General features: G+C 41.7%; 1 protein-coding gene across 4 annotated transcripts in view; it reads left to right on the top strand.

Moving 5' to 3' along the window:
* plxna1b (plexin A1b) overlaps positions 1 to 14,595 on the top strand; it is a 203,632-nt gene that overhangs the window by 40,150 nt on the left and 148,887 nt on the right. The window lies entirely within an intron of this gene.

Here is a 14,595-nt window from a genome sequence, read left to right as displayed (position 1 = left end):
TAAAGTTTTTTTAATAGCATGTAAAGCTTTGTTTGCCTTTTGTACTAAGCTACAAAAGTGGTCACTTTGCATTTTTTTGAGGAAATTTATTTGTTTAGGTGAGTTGATTAATCAGTGAAATAGCTGATAGATTTAGTGATAGAAAAGCGTCCTTACTGAAAGCCTAATCAGCAGGACTGTACCACAACATAGAGGTGAAAGCAGTGCTCTGTTTATTCAGATGCATAATGAAATGTTTTGTCCCTAAAACCGATGAATAATTGTGGTAAATAATTATGATGTCAACTTCCTAAAATCTGTATATATTATAATTGTGATTATCGTTTTGTCTGTACAGCCTTAGTAAACTGTGATGCAGAGTGCATTAGCATTAGTAGCCTTTAGGAACCAGTGTAATTACAAAGTATAGCATCACTGCCTTTAGCAAACATGCACTGCTCACCTGAATAAACCTTTGCTCAAGATATTGTTACTGAAGATATTGTTAAACCCAAAACAGTAGGCATTTAATTATTAAAAACAAATCCTAATGCATGTACGTTTGTGTCTGTGAAGCTGCTTCTACTTCATTACGTAACATTTTTCTTCCCACTGTGGCATTCCTGCTAGTAGGATCGCAGCTTATCCGTGCTACATTTATAGATAAAGACCACCCACCTCTACAAACCTGCAGTGATTAATAACATAAAACATGAAAAGGTCTAATTTCTTTGTCATGTTTTCTCTCTTTCACTTTTTTTTCCACACATTTTCTCTCTTCCCACAACCTCTTGGTGCTTTGATTTAGTTAGACAGGGGACATCATTAGCCCAGTCCCCTGGATTTGTGAAATGTCACTCAGGAGGAGCACTCGCACACGCACACATGTACACGCAGCATGGTTCAGTGCACTGCAGTGGGAGATCCTGAGGGATAGCACGAGTTAGACTTGGTTTTTACTAACTGATCCGCAGCGCGTGGCCCTGCATGCATTACAGAAGACACACACATGGACTCTCATCAGTGGCCTCAAAGCACTACAGCTCAACGCGCAGTCTAGTTTTCTTCATCTTGGACACATATACTTGGTGACATCGTTTATTTCCTCTGACCTTCTCTCCTCTTTCTTCTCTCTGCATCTCCCCACTGCTCATCCACTCTCTTGGAGCCACATTTGCCTGAATCTCCTATGTTTAGCGTACCCCCCTCCACCTGTCTCAGCGGCCACATCTTCCATCCTATGTGGTCTTTAAAAGCACCCATCCGTCCCCTCCATCTTGCTCTCTCTCAAGATAGCTTAATTAAAGGCCCCGTTTTAAAGCTTTTTCTTTAAATGTCAGTGCACACCATTTTAGCGGCAGGTGTCTTTTCCACACACACACTCATGAAGGAACCGTTCACCCTGTGTTGCGTCTAATGGAGTGGGATAGTTGGTAAGAACAGCACGCTTTCTCTTTGTAAGTCTTCATTAGCTTGAGTGCGCAGGTGTGTTTTTGTGGCGGTATAAGTGATACGAATGCCCGAGCCAGGTCCACTTTTATCTCTTCCTCTCTTTTGCCACTTTTTTTTGTAGTCTTTTTCCTGTCCAGTGGCTGTCTTCATTCTTTACTGTTCTTTTCATTCTCAAGGCCCATCACACTGACAATAGCTCTGAGGCCAAAAAGCAGGCTATCTCATTTATTTCAATTAGACCTTTGCACTGGTGCAGCATGAGCTATTGGTGCTGCAAAGAGCTCAACCCTACCTTTTATGCATTGCAGGACATCTGGTAACTTGCTGCAGTGCCTAGTCAAATGCTATGTTTGCAGGCATATGTGCAAGGTAGATAGCTTTGTTACATTGTGCTGATATGTTGTCATGATAACTCCCAATGGATGGATTTACCAACCCCAACAGAGTATGAACTGCTGTACATTGTGTTGGCTTTTGATAAGACTCCAAACTAGACCTGCTAGGTTTGCATGCTATCTAACGCAGCCTTACCAAGACTGTTTTACTTGTTACAGCAGGAACAGAGCAGGTGGATCTAATAACGTTAATGATGGCTTTCATTTAAACGTCCTAATAAATCATGCTAGTGAGCCGGCATGCACAGTGCCACAGCTCTCGCTCAATGGATTGCAGCTGTTATTAATTTAATCAGACGCACCTACGCATTTGCTCCTGAATGACACGACGGTGCTGATGTCATTTTGAAAGTTTTGTCTTTCGTTTTCATTGTGAGCTTTGTTCATGTGCAACATTTTTTATTGACTGCAACAGCGTTCACGTTTACCGTCGTGTCACTGATTCTTCCATCCATCCACACATGCTTCAGCAGTAAATTTATGTTTTTTCATTCCTCAAATGCCTCACTCTGTCCCTCCTCTCTGCTTCCCGTCCCGTAGTCCCGGTTCTGTTACCATGGTTACTGGAGTTTTGGCAAAGAATGCGTCCACCAATAATTTATCATCCCTCATACATCATCTCAAAAATGATCATCCCGTATAAGCTGTCAATAATGATAATGTAATAGCCTCACAGCCAAGCTGATTGGCTGACCCTGTGACAGCAGCAAAGCCTGAGAGGTCGGCCTCAGGTTAATAATGTCTGCTATGTTGCCTCTAAGCACTGACCTAATGTCAACTGCCTACCACTGACCTTACCCTCAGCCAGTGGCCCGAGGGATCTCAAAGCTGGTATCATTTTTCAGCGCGGGAGCTTGTGCTGTGCAAAATAAGTAAACATAACAAGCACAGAGGAACACAGAAAGAACGGAATCAAACGGAACAATCTAAATATCTCAGATCATTCACCATATGTGCCTTAACATTAACGTCCTCTTCCCAAGCAGCAGTGTAAGTAGAGAAGCAACGATTAATCAAACAGCCAATTTGCTGTCAATGACTAAAATAGCCCTCAACTGCTTTACAATTGATTTGTCAGTTTCAGTGACTTTTTTTTTTAAAACAAGTTAAAATTTTATGATTCCAACTTCATACATTTGATTTTTTCCCCCATTTTATTTCCTCTATGACAGTAACCTGAATATTTTTTGGATTGTGCACAAAAGAAGACATTATCTCGGGCTTTGGGAAACACTAATCACCATATTTCACTAATTTGTGATATTCTGTATTACACCAAGTAACCATTCGACTAACCGAGAAAATAATAGACAGAATATTAAACAATGGAAATAAAAGTGACTTGTAAACCTATGAGAATGATGTCTTATAGTACTGCACTTCATAGTTTTGCAGGTTTGCTTTAATTGTGTCCTACACAGCTGCAATATATAGTTGTAAAGAATAGTATTGCTGATAGCTAAAATAAAATAAAAAACAGCAGTGTGTTTAACACTTTTTCATAGCGACAGTGACTGATTTTATGAATTTTTTTGGTCAGGTTTCTCTATTCATCAAAATCCAAGCATTGCCAGCGATCCAACAAGTGTGACTAAATGTCTGTGGTGTATGTTTTGATGAAAGAAAGACATTCTCTGTATTTTTGTGGTTGCACCAGCCAGCTGAAGGTTCCATTCCTTGACTCTTGGTAGCAGTTGGACTATAAATAAAGTCCAAACATACACAACCAGCCTATGAGTCATTCCCCCCCTTCATTTCTGCAGGTGAGCTAGGCACATAAAGTTGCAATCTGTTACTCCACAGATCTCTAACCTTTAATACTTTGGCATTGAGCCACACCCAGACCTTCTCAGCTACTTTAGGAATGCAGATGCAGCGGTGTGAGAAACAATCTGTGATGTGGGGGTGGAGGGTGAATACGTCGAGGTTGACCCTGCCATAGAAGGGTGGAGAGGGCAGGGCAGGGCATGGTAGGTGGTGCTTGGGGGGGGGGAGCTGCGTAGGCCTGGACAGCTGTTAGCCACACAGCCATAATGGATGACCGGCCGCTCTGTCAGCTCCCTGTGTGAAGTTCAGATTTGTGCTGGATCATATTTTCTTGCCTCTGGCCATCATTAGGATGATATGTTTACAGGCACAGTGAGACGGTGGCTGTTTTCTGTAAACACAAATGTTTGGGCGTATTAGAAGCAGCTCTCTGATAAAACATATTTGTCCTGGACAAAGCAGATGCGCCCGCGCACGCACACGCACACGCACACGCACACACACACACACCTACACACACACACAAACACACACACACACGCACACACGCACGCACACACACACAGCATTTAGCACCTCAGTGCTGCTACCTGGCTATATTTGTCTGCTGTGTGTAAGTGCGATGTTGTGCTGTTTGTGTGTCTCTGTTTTGTCCCTGAGCTTTATTAGTGAACCCCTGACCTTCTCCCCAGTTTGCGAGTGGATCAATACAAGCCATTTCCACAGGACGAGAGGCAGAGAGTTGCTAAGTTAGGGTTGAGAGGGAGGGAGATGACTGCAAAAATAGAGAAGATAAAGAGTGTAGCGAGAAGTGTTGGGGAAACAGAAGGGAGGTACAGCAGAGAGGTGAGCGCAAGAAGGGAGGAACGAGTTCCAGGTAGTAAACGCGAGAGAGGCAGCCAGAACCAGAGAGAGCGGCGGGAGAGAGAAAGGGAAAGAAAGGTGCAGGACGTGGGTGGATACAAAAATGAAAGAACAAAAGAGAGTCAGAACCAGAGGAAGAGTTATTTGCCAAAGCAGCATGCAGGAGAGAGTACGGGAATTTGAAGGATGGTGTTGACGAGATGAGAAAGAAACGAAAATAACAAAGCAAGCCAAGGAAGAGGCTTGAAGGGAAAGAGAAGGGATTGATAAAGAAAAGACAAAAAGTGTCCAGAAGGCAGAAAAAAATGTGCGATTCTCTTCTGAATCTAAGCCTTAGCACTCTTTTGTTCACACTGTTATTTGCAGGTGATCAGGTTTAAATCATGTGTTCAGGCGTCTTTAATCTGCCTGCTCAGGTCACTTTAGAAGCAGCTGCAATGTAGGGCATTCATCTTTACACCTATTGATGCTGCATTTTGAAAAACAAAACCAAAATGGCAAGCTGCAGGCTCGATGAAGGATGGAGAGATGCCCTTTTAGCATTTGCACCATGATAATTTCAAACAGTGCTGAGGAGTCTGATGTGGAGCCACGCTTTGTGCTGCAGTCATGACTGACTAACCGTTCTTTAGATGGGATGTCGGTGTTCTCTTGTGTTTTTAGGGATGATGGTTAAAGTTGGGATTTGACTGGATCATGTCTAGAAGTTGATTTGCATCATATTCCACCTTTTTAAATGTATTTTAAATCGGATTTGTTGCAGTTTTCCTGTGCAATTTCTTTTCTGGGTGACTTGGCAAAGCATTCATATTCCAATCTGTGTAGATAGGAGAAGTGTGACTTGCCAGTCTAAACATAACCCTGGTGAGAAAGACGGGAAAATCAGAGAGGCATGACATGAGAAAGAAGTAAACAGACTTAGAAAAAGAAAATGCTATACAGGGATGGAAAGAGAGGACGAAAAAAAAAAAAAAAAAAAACAGCCAAGGAGAGAGCAGCAAGCCTTTTGCAGCCAGTGTGTGCTCGAAGGAGAGGCAGTGATTCACCGACGGAGAGAAGAGGAGGGCGAGAGGAAGAGTGATAGCCCCAGAAATCTTTTCACCACCACTGCCAAGAACAGCTTGAGAAAAGGGTGGATGACAGAAAGAGGGGAGGGAAATAGAGGGAGGAGAGCGGCGCGTGATTGAACGCTGGCTGCTGCACAAATAATATCGGTGTCCGTCACCTGGCCGCTGCTCTGTCCTCTTTAGCAGCACGCCTCTCTGTCATGTCGACTCTGTGTGTGTCTGCGTGTGCGTCTGACAGGGTGTGCACGTCCACCAGTTAAAATAATGAGGACTCAGGAGCACAAAAACTCATTTACGTGTGCGCGTTTGTGAAATATCGCCAAATTCATAGAGGCGTACTCCAGGTAGAGAAAGTCAGGGAATCTCTTTGCTCAGGGGTCACTTTGCAGAATATGTTTTATGACTCGCTAAATTTATCTTATTAAATGGTGATCTCCAGCTGGTTTTTCTCCACAGTAAGAAAACATAAAACTAGTGAGCTACAACCTTTTATGGCTAGTTCTTTTTTAGTTATAGGAAAACTTAAAAAAAAGAAAAGAAAGTCAAAGAAAAGTTGTGGAATTTCACATCGAGGCAGCGGATGAACTTCTAAAAAAACTCCATCTGAATCTGTTTAGCGCTCTGCACAACAGTCCTTGGCAAAGACATCCTGCGACAGTCTCCATAGTTTGTATTGGAGCTGCTCAAGGCGCTTTCTAATTCACTAGCGCTGCACGTATATGGAGTTCAGTCCAGGTAAACTATTGTGTTTCAGACAAACCAGCTGTCAGTGTTGGAGAGCAACTGGGTTACGTATTTAGAATACAAAACACGAGAAACTGTATTTAGTGACAGATACAGTTCAAATAGGCGGCAATCGGGATACATTTACATCCTTAAAATCTATGGATTGCTTGCAAAGATTACCATTCGTGGCCTGAATAATTGCAATATGGGCTCACATCATGGTAGCAGTGCTATGTGCATCAGAATTGTGTTGATAAATAGAGATATTGACACTTGGCCCTACATGAGGTTTATGTTTGACCCAAAGAACTATTCAAAATGTCAAACTGCTTTCTCTTGATCCCCTGATGGATGGGAAGGTTTTGAACTTTGTCACAAGCCAATACATCAATCAGTCAGAGAATCAATCATAGCCAAAAAGACTCAAGTATTCATTTTTTGAGGCCACATCGGCCAGCTGTTATCTGATCAGCAGTTTGAGATTCAATGCTGAACCTGACATCAGCATGGAAGAGATCACTCATTTATCAGAGTTACTTAGATGTTTTGTAGCTTGTTAGTTACTCACTGCTTTCTTTACAGTGTTTACAGGATACTCCTTGTGAAGCAGCATTGATAATGTCGCAACATTCCCTAAAAAATGCAGTCATTTTCAGGTTTTATACGTTTTTATTTATTTATTTAATGTTTCATGCATTTGGGCTGTTAATGTGCATTCCTATGTTTACTACAAACAAACTATTACTTCTGCTGCCGAAGCTGTAGGTCATCAGCTAACAGCGAAGTTGTTTGTGTGTCTGTTCAGTGTGGCTGCTGAGAGAACCGTGATTATTAGAGAAAGCACCATCCTGTGGCGAGCTGCAACGAGAGACTGATTACACCAGTGTAGGAGATGCAAATGTTGTACTTGATCCCTTTACCTGTGGCTGATAAGAATACACTATAGGAGAATGTTATACTGAAGCGCTAAAAGTAATTCAGCAGAGCGAACGTGGAGTTCTCTGTTTTCCTGAGATGCTGCAGTGCCCTTAGATTTTAGTTTCTACTTTAATATCTGGAAACCTTTGATTTTTATGTGGGACTTTCTTTGATAAAAAACCCAAAAATGGAATATTGAATCCTTCTCCTGCTCTTGGCTCTCACAGCATCATCTTCCAACAAATGCTCCTCATGAGCCCACATTAAGTAAACCAAGCAGATTTTCATTATGGTGTTACAGACAAGACAAAGTGGAATTGACTCTGAGCCCGGCTCCTAACCTTATTAAATCTATCATTATGAATATCATCTAATGAATGTAACTCGCTTGTGGTCTTTGTAAAACACAGTCCTATTTCTGCGGACCTAATTCGAAAGGATGTGCCGGCAAATGTGTTTAAGTAATTAGACCTGATTAATTGAGCCAGAGTTGATGAACGGAGTTAATTGACAGTCTAAATGAGCTGAGCTAGAGTTGCAGATTGGACGGGTTGTCTTTAAAGTTATCTGTGCTAATGAGTCATGTTTCTGTTAATATTTGGCGATTTAATACAGAGTTTGATTTAACGTAGGGGAAAGTGCTCGTTTTTAAGACTCTTGATTTGCGTCACTGTGAACATTTGAGTGTCTCGCACACTCAAATGCTGCTCTGAGTCCATTATTAAAGAACAATTGAAAACCTTTGGAAAAGACCCCATGCAGACTTTGCGTGTGAGCTGCTTAATTCGCTTCTCTTTTTTTCCCCTGACCTTTCTCTCCCTCTCTCTCCCTCTGAGGAGCGTTTAGCTCAACAAATCCCCATCTCTAGTACCGCTCTAATGATACTAATTGTCAGCGTAATTATGTATTGATCGGTACTGTGTGTGGGTGGTGCGTTGCATGCATCATTATCAGGAGTAATCAGGAAACGTGTGGAAGGGGGCTGCGCTTGTGTTGAACATGCCGATAGTCTGGGTGTGTTCGTCGGCTTAGAGTTTCTTTTTTAAACGCTCACATCTGTTTCCAGCTGCAGCGTCCCGGTTAGTTAAGCTGAATGTCTGCAGTCAGCGCTAATGTCTTGCGCGCGCTCGTTGTTGTTTGTATTTTGTGCACACACACATCATTATGAAATCAGCCGAATCACATGCGGTCACATTAATTCAGACCTCATCTTTACTGCCTCTAATATTTCCTGCATACAGTTAAAGTATCTTAAGCTGATCGAACTCTAAAACGCTGACCCGGTGTTCCACCCGCTGGTCACTGAGCAGCTCCATCACAGCAATCAGAGGTTAAGTACTTTGCTTAAGGGCACCTGTGTTGGTTGATGATGGAGGGCAGAAGTGTGTTATCCGTTCACCCTCCTCACCCGCACCTCCCGGCCGTTGTACACGTTTGAACCTCCTGATCACAAGCGCCCCTCTTGTTTCGATCCGCCCGTGAGCTCACATCAGCTAAGAGTCATTTTCAAGTGGCTGCGTGCTTCTTTGTGTGCATTTACGGGCGGGTTTGTTCTCTGTACATACTCTGCACACAGTATGCATTATTTCTCCTCTGTCTCTCCCATTCACTTGGATTCCGGTCTAAACATGTGGTGACAGCTTTTGGAAGCAGTTCTCTGAATAGGTGCCAACTCCTTGAGGTCTCACTGTCTGCCTGGAGTGCACTCAACATAGAAATTACTATCCAGCAGCCTATGAATATGGAATTGGTGCAATCATCTCTTTTACTAAATTATTGATCAGCGAGGATCAAGTAACATATTCTAGAAAACAGCTTTAGCGATTCAAAAGGAGACAATTTATAGATGGTAAACAGTTGGGGGGAAAAACATTGATTTCTTCCTCAGACAGTTATTTTTTTTCCCTTCTGCACTCCAGTCTGTAAAAGTCATTCTTTTAACTTAGTCTGGTGTTTTAAATTATCAGCCATAGAAAGATTTATGTAGGATAACAGACCCTTTTCCCCTCATCATAATAATTGTATATCTTTTTTTTGGATTGCACATTTGAGACAAAACCAGTCCAAAAACACTGACGTCATGGATCCAGTGGCGTCACAGCCTCATGAGAATTTTACATCTTATTTCAAAAAAGCAGTGATTATAAAGGGTTGTGTATGTGTGTGTGTGTGTGTGTGTGTTATCATTTCAGTTTGTTTTTGTCGATTTGGCAGATTATTAGATCAGATATTCATATCACTCGATCCTTACGTACGATATGTTTTCAGCACATGATGTTCAGTTTTGTTGTTATAAAAAGTTAAACTTTGGGATTGAGGGGTGGTTACTGGAACAGAACACTGAACATGTAATATTTTGAAGTTAAGTTAAATAACTGAAAGAATAATGCAAAACTCACTGTCTTTAAAGTTTGAATCGAGTAGTTTGATAAAGAAGTAATAATAATAATAATAATAATGCAACTTCACTGTGTGTTTGGTGGCTGTACAGTTACTAATGAGGCCTGAAGGCATCATGAGATGAATAATTCCATCCACTGAAAGATGAATTGCTTTTTTTTTTATGCGAGCTGAAAGAAAATAACGAAACCAAAATAGCTGCCACACATCAGACAGTTTAGGGAATTGAAAATCTGTCACAGTAACCAGTGAATGTTCCTCCAGTATGCATACTATATCTATGTATGTATGTGACTCACCCATGTGTAGTTTATTGGTGTACTTAAAGTCAAAAACCAGATTATTGGAAGAAAACATGTACATTTTCAAACATCACGTGTAGGTAATTATTTAACTCCGTGTTTTTTATACTATACATCATATTGTAAGAACCCAGCATGACAATGATATGAGGAAAAACAAGCTAAACATTGTTATGTGTGAGCAGTAGTTGTGTGTGTGTTTGTGATATCTGTGTGTGTTTCCAGCATTTGGAAGTTCACAAGCACCATGAAGCCTGTAATTCAGTTTGACCTGATCGGAGGTCAGCAGACTATGTGTGTCTATGTGGCTGCCATACTTTCCTTTTTGCCTCGGGCTAAATATTACTATAAGAGAGAGACTTTTATTCTTCCCTGGCATTGATGCCGACTGACTTTGACTACAGAGACACACACGTTAACAGGCAGACAAACTTTGCATTATAAATGTGTAGCTATGGAGACCATCAGATGCTGGGTTGTTGGGTTGTTGTTTGGTCTGCCTTATAAATCAGCACATTGGCGTATCCACGCACGGTTGCAAGCTGGCATACACGCACACACACACACACACACACACACACACACACACACACACACACACACACTCACACTCAGCAGCACTTCTTGTGTTTATTCTACCTGAAGAAACTCCAGCAATGTCTCCATGAGTTCAAAGCCCCTGCTGAGATTTCTAGGTAATTTATGAGCTGCCCTCTCCCAGAATCCCTTGCTCTGGTTCGAGCCAGTCACACACACACACACACACACACACACACACACACACCAGATACAAAGCACCTGCATCTGCCCGTATACTAGTGTTTGTGTGCGTATGTGAAAGTCTTTATCATCCCTTATGAAAACAAGACTGCAGAAGAACAGCTCTTGTGGTTGATAGCATGTACTTTCTTTGCCTCTCCTGCACTTCTCTTTCACTTCTCTCCTTCTTTGTTTCTATGCTTCGTCCTTTTTCTTTCTCTCTCTTTAACACACACACACACACACACACACACACACACACACACACACACACACATACAACCACAAATGCACCAACCCTCACTGAAGTAGGCCATTTTATGCACATGCATTTCATGTCTACAATAACAATGAAACGCACCACTTAGGTACATGTTATGCTTGAGAATATAAAGAACGGGTGTTTCTCAGGTGACAGCTGATGACTAATGGGGAGAGAAGCATCTTATTTGCTCTCTCTGACACACACACACACACATGCACAAACACACAAAAGCACACACAGATGAACTGCGAGCTTGTCTTGAAACCATGCTGTCAGCATTAATACCAGCCACTTCTGTCCCTTTCTCCCTTGTCTTCACCATTCTTTCCAGCTCTGCATGATAGAACATTCTTCCTGTACAAACAGGTTTGCATGAGGAAACATTGCGTCCTGTTAATGCAGCGGGCGGCCCAATTTATTTGCATGTTGCAAAATGAATGGGTGTTTTGTGTTTGCCATGCATGTTTTCCTTCCACCTTAATAGCTGTAATTCACAGCAGTGTATTCAATCAACAACACTATATATGTTCCCGTGCATAAGCCCACATTGTATTCTGCTGTTTCCATATGTTTCTCTGAATGGAGGTGACTATTGACGAATTCCACTTGAGGTTAGCGTAATGTGTGCCCACACATATTTTCCTGACGTAATACGTTAAAGAAATAGCAATCATAGGGGGAGGATTATTCAACCATTTCCTTCAGCACAGGCCAACCAGCGCACATCTGTAATCAGTCAGTGTTATTGTGGGCTGAGTTGTGTGTACACGCGTGTTTGGTGCCATATGAATGACTATATTTCATCGTTTTGCACCATGAAGTGGGTGAAGCAGCTCCGCCCAGGGGAAACCACTGCAGTTGTGGCTGTTAGCCATCATCACACGTGACCTCTGGCTGTATCTAGAGACCACTTTGGATTTATGTGTGTATGTGTGTGTGTTTGCAGTCTTTATATATTGTATCAGCAGTATCTAGGTCACATATTTCTCTGTGACCTTGAATATCAGCTGACAGCTCACATGTACACACATGTTTACTCTTAGCCCATATATTAACCCCTTCAAAACCAGAGATCAATGAGGTTCTTAGTTTGAGTATGCAAAAAACATTAAATGGCTAGCTGATTATTCAAAATATTGATCATAAGAACATTTAACTAGTGCCAAATTTAGTTGTCAGTCACGCGATTCATTTTTTTTTAGGCAAAAGTTGCAAAAATGGACTCAGTGGTTTTACCATCTTGCAAGAAAGTACTTTCTGTTTGTCCTCATCTTTTACTTTGATAAGCTGAATATATTTAGATTTTTGGCCTCTTAGTTGACAAAACAAGGCATTTTTAAAATGTTACCATGGGCTCTGGGAACCTGCGATTGTCATTTAAATTTTTTTATTTTTTTTGCAGATTTTTGTTGTTTAACCGACTGTTTGATAAATAAATTTAACAAGAAAGTTGGTTAAATAATAAATAATGAAAATGATCAACAACCCTCTATACAGTTTTCTAATCATATTTTTAATAAATGCCACATTCTTTGTAAAATAATGGATTAGAAGTGATTAAAATAGTGTAAAAATCACGAGCTCCAGTTTTCACATCGCTGCCTGAAGCGCAACGCACACACATACACACACACACACACACACACCCGCGCGCACACACACACAGAAAATCTTTTTGTTTTTCGGAGGGGGTCTTGAGCAAAAAAGGGCCAAGTTCCTGTGAACTGCAAATCCACAAATTCATTCAGCGTGCGCCGCATGCACCCTGTGAAAATCAAAACAAGAACTCTCCTCTTCTGCATTTGTAAGACCCTGCTGCCAAAGTCAGTGGAAGGTTGTTGGCTTAACTCTTTCATCCCTGGAGAAGTTCTGCGTCTTTGAAAACACTGCAACGCATTAAATATGGTCTCTAGCCAATAACCCTGCAGAGACCACAGAGAGGAATATTCTTTCCATACTGAATATCAGCTCTGAACTCACATGGGAATCTTTTAGTGTGTTAAATTGCAGAAACCACATCAGAATGTAGGCTCCGTTAAAATGCTTTCCGACCTCAAGGGAAACGCCTTTTATTCCATGCTGATCTATGCTGTTTAAACCTTCCAGACCTGCAGGAATGCTATAGCACCTTTACCCTCCACTGCTCCAGAGAGACCAATATAGGCGGCTGTGTATGTTTGTTAGTGTGTGCATTGTGTGTGTGTGCTAACCCTAACGGACTCTTGGGGCAACTGTCTACTGTGTTTTCGACAGTTAGTCTCCTCCACAGAAGATGGATTAACCCTTTTAACTTGTGCCCTGTAGGCTCTGACGTCATGGGATTGCTTGTGTGTGTGTACGCATTTGTTTGTTTGTGTGGGACTGACTCTAATCCAGACTGATGGATGTCTGTCACGTGACTATATGGTTTGAAATTGTTGCCCGTAGTTGTATGTCATATGAAGATGATGGAATATTGCTCGGTTGCTTGTGGCCACCACTGTGTGTTCGCACAGAAAATAAAGCTTCGCTTTAATGTGAGTCTTGGTTCATGTATGTGTGCACAGGTTTATCGGTTCATACGTGTGTGTTTGTCGGTGTGGGTTGTCTGTCAGCCGCCTTTGTTCTGAGGGGAAGAAATTGCCCCCTGGCCATTAGCGGTTACAAAAGAAAGTTGTCTCAGGTAATGGCTCTGTGTGTTCCTGTCTCTCACTTTCTTAAACGCACACACCCGTACATACAGAGGATTCCATTAAAATGTCCTCGCTCTTTGTTCTTTTCTTTTACCATGTGACATGACCGCAGAGGGGAAAAAAATAGAGAGCAAGAGAGGGCAAGCTCTTTGTTGACTTGAGATGATAGCATTAGCTGCTCTTGGAGAACATAATGTAGGTCCACAGAGGTGTGTGAGGGACAGAGCAGCTACTCACTGAAGAGGGGAGAAGGGATGGATGGACAGAGGGAAGGGATATTGATGTCTGCTCAGTTACTGTAGCTGGAAGGAGACCAAAAAAAGAGTGAGAAGGTAGAAAAAGGCAGAATAACGTTTTATTGACGTGTGCTGAGCTGCAGGCAATTTAGGCAGATCAGGAGGGAGAGAGGAGAGAGAGTGAGGGAGGGGTGTTATCTTTTCTCCTGTGTGGATCAATCAGATGATGTAGTGATAAGACTCTGGATTACACCGCCATTTACACACTCCCCGTGTGTGTGTGTGTGTGTGTGTGTGTGTGTGTGTGTGTGCGTGTGTGTAACAACTCACACGCGTCTTTTGGCTCGGGTTAACACACTTCAGCAGTCAGTCAGAAACCTTGTGTCTGACATACACACACACACATCTGTGTTTTCACACTCCATACATTTGTTGTTGTCTGTCAATGACAGCACTGGCAAAACAGCATCTGAAACAGACTTAAAAATAACACAAACATGATTGTACTATCACACTCTTAAGATGATTATTGTTTTGGAATATTTGACAAATATTTTGTGTATCATGTATGAAAGTGATCCACCACAATACCCCAGAGGCCGAGTTAGTGTGAGGTTGTTCTTTTCATCTGATAAGCAGTTAAAAAAAAAAAAAAAAAAGAGGGGGGGTTGTTTTAAAGCTCCAGGAATATAAAACAGACAAAATGTGAAATCTTCCCAGCATGAGAAACTTGAAAAAACTACTATAAAAGTTCTTGTCAGTCCTTGAATTGTTGATAACGAATCATATCAGA

The sequence above is a fragment of the Stegastes partitus genome, unplaced genomic scaffold, assembly GCF_000690725.1.
Source record: "Stegastes partitus isolate 25-593 unplaced genomic scaffold, Stegastes_partitus-1.0.2 Scaffold1201, whole genome shotgun sequence".
NCBI lineage: Eukaryota > Metazoa > Chordata > Actinopteri > Pomacentridae > Stegastes > Stegastes partitus.
Note: the sequence above shows the minus strand (reverse complement) of the source record. Positions and strands in the feature narration are given on the sequence as shown.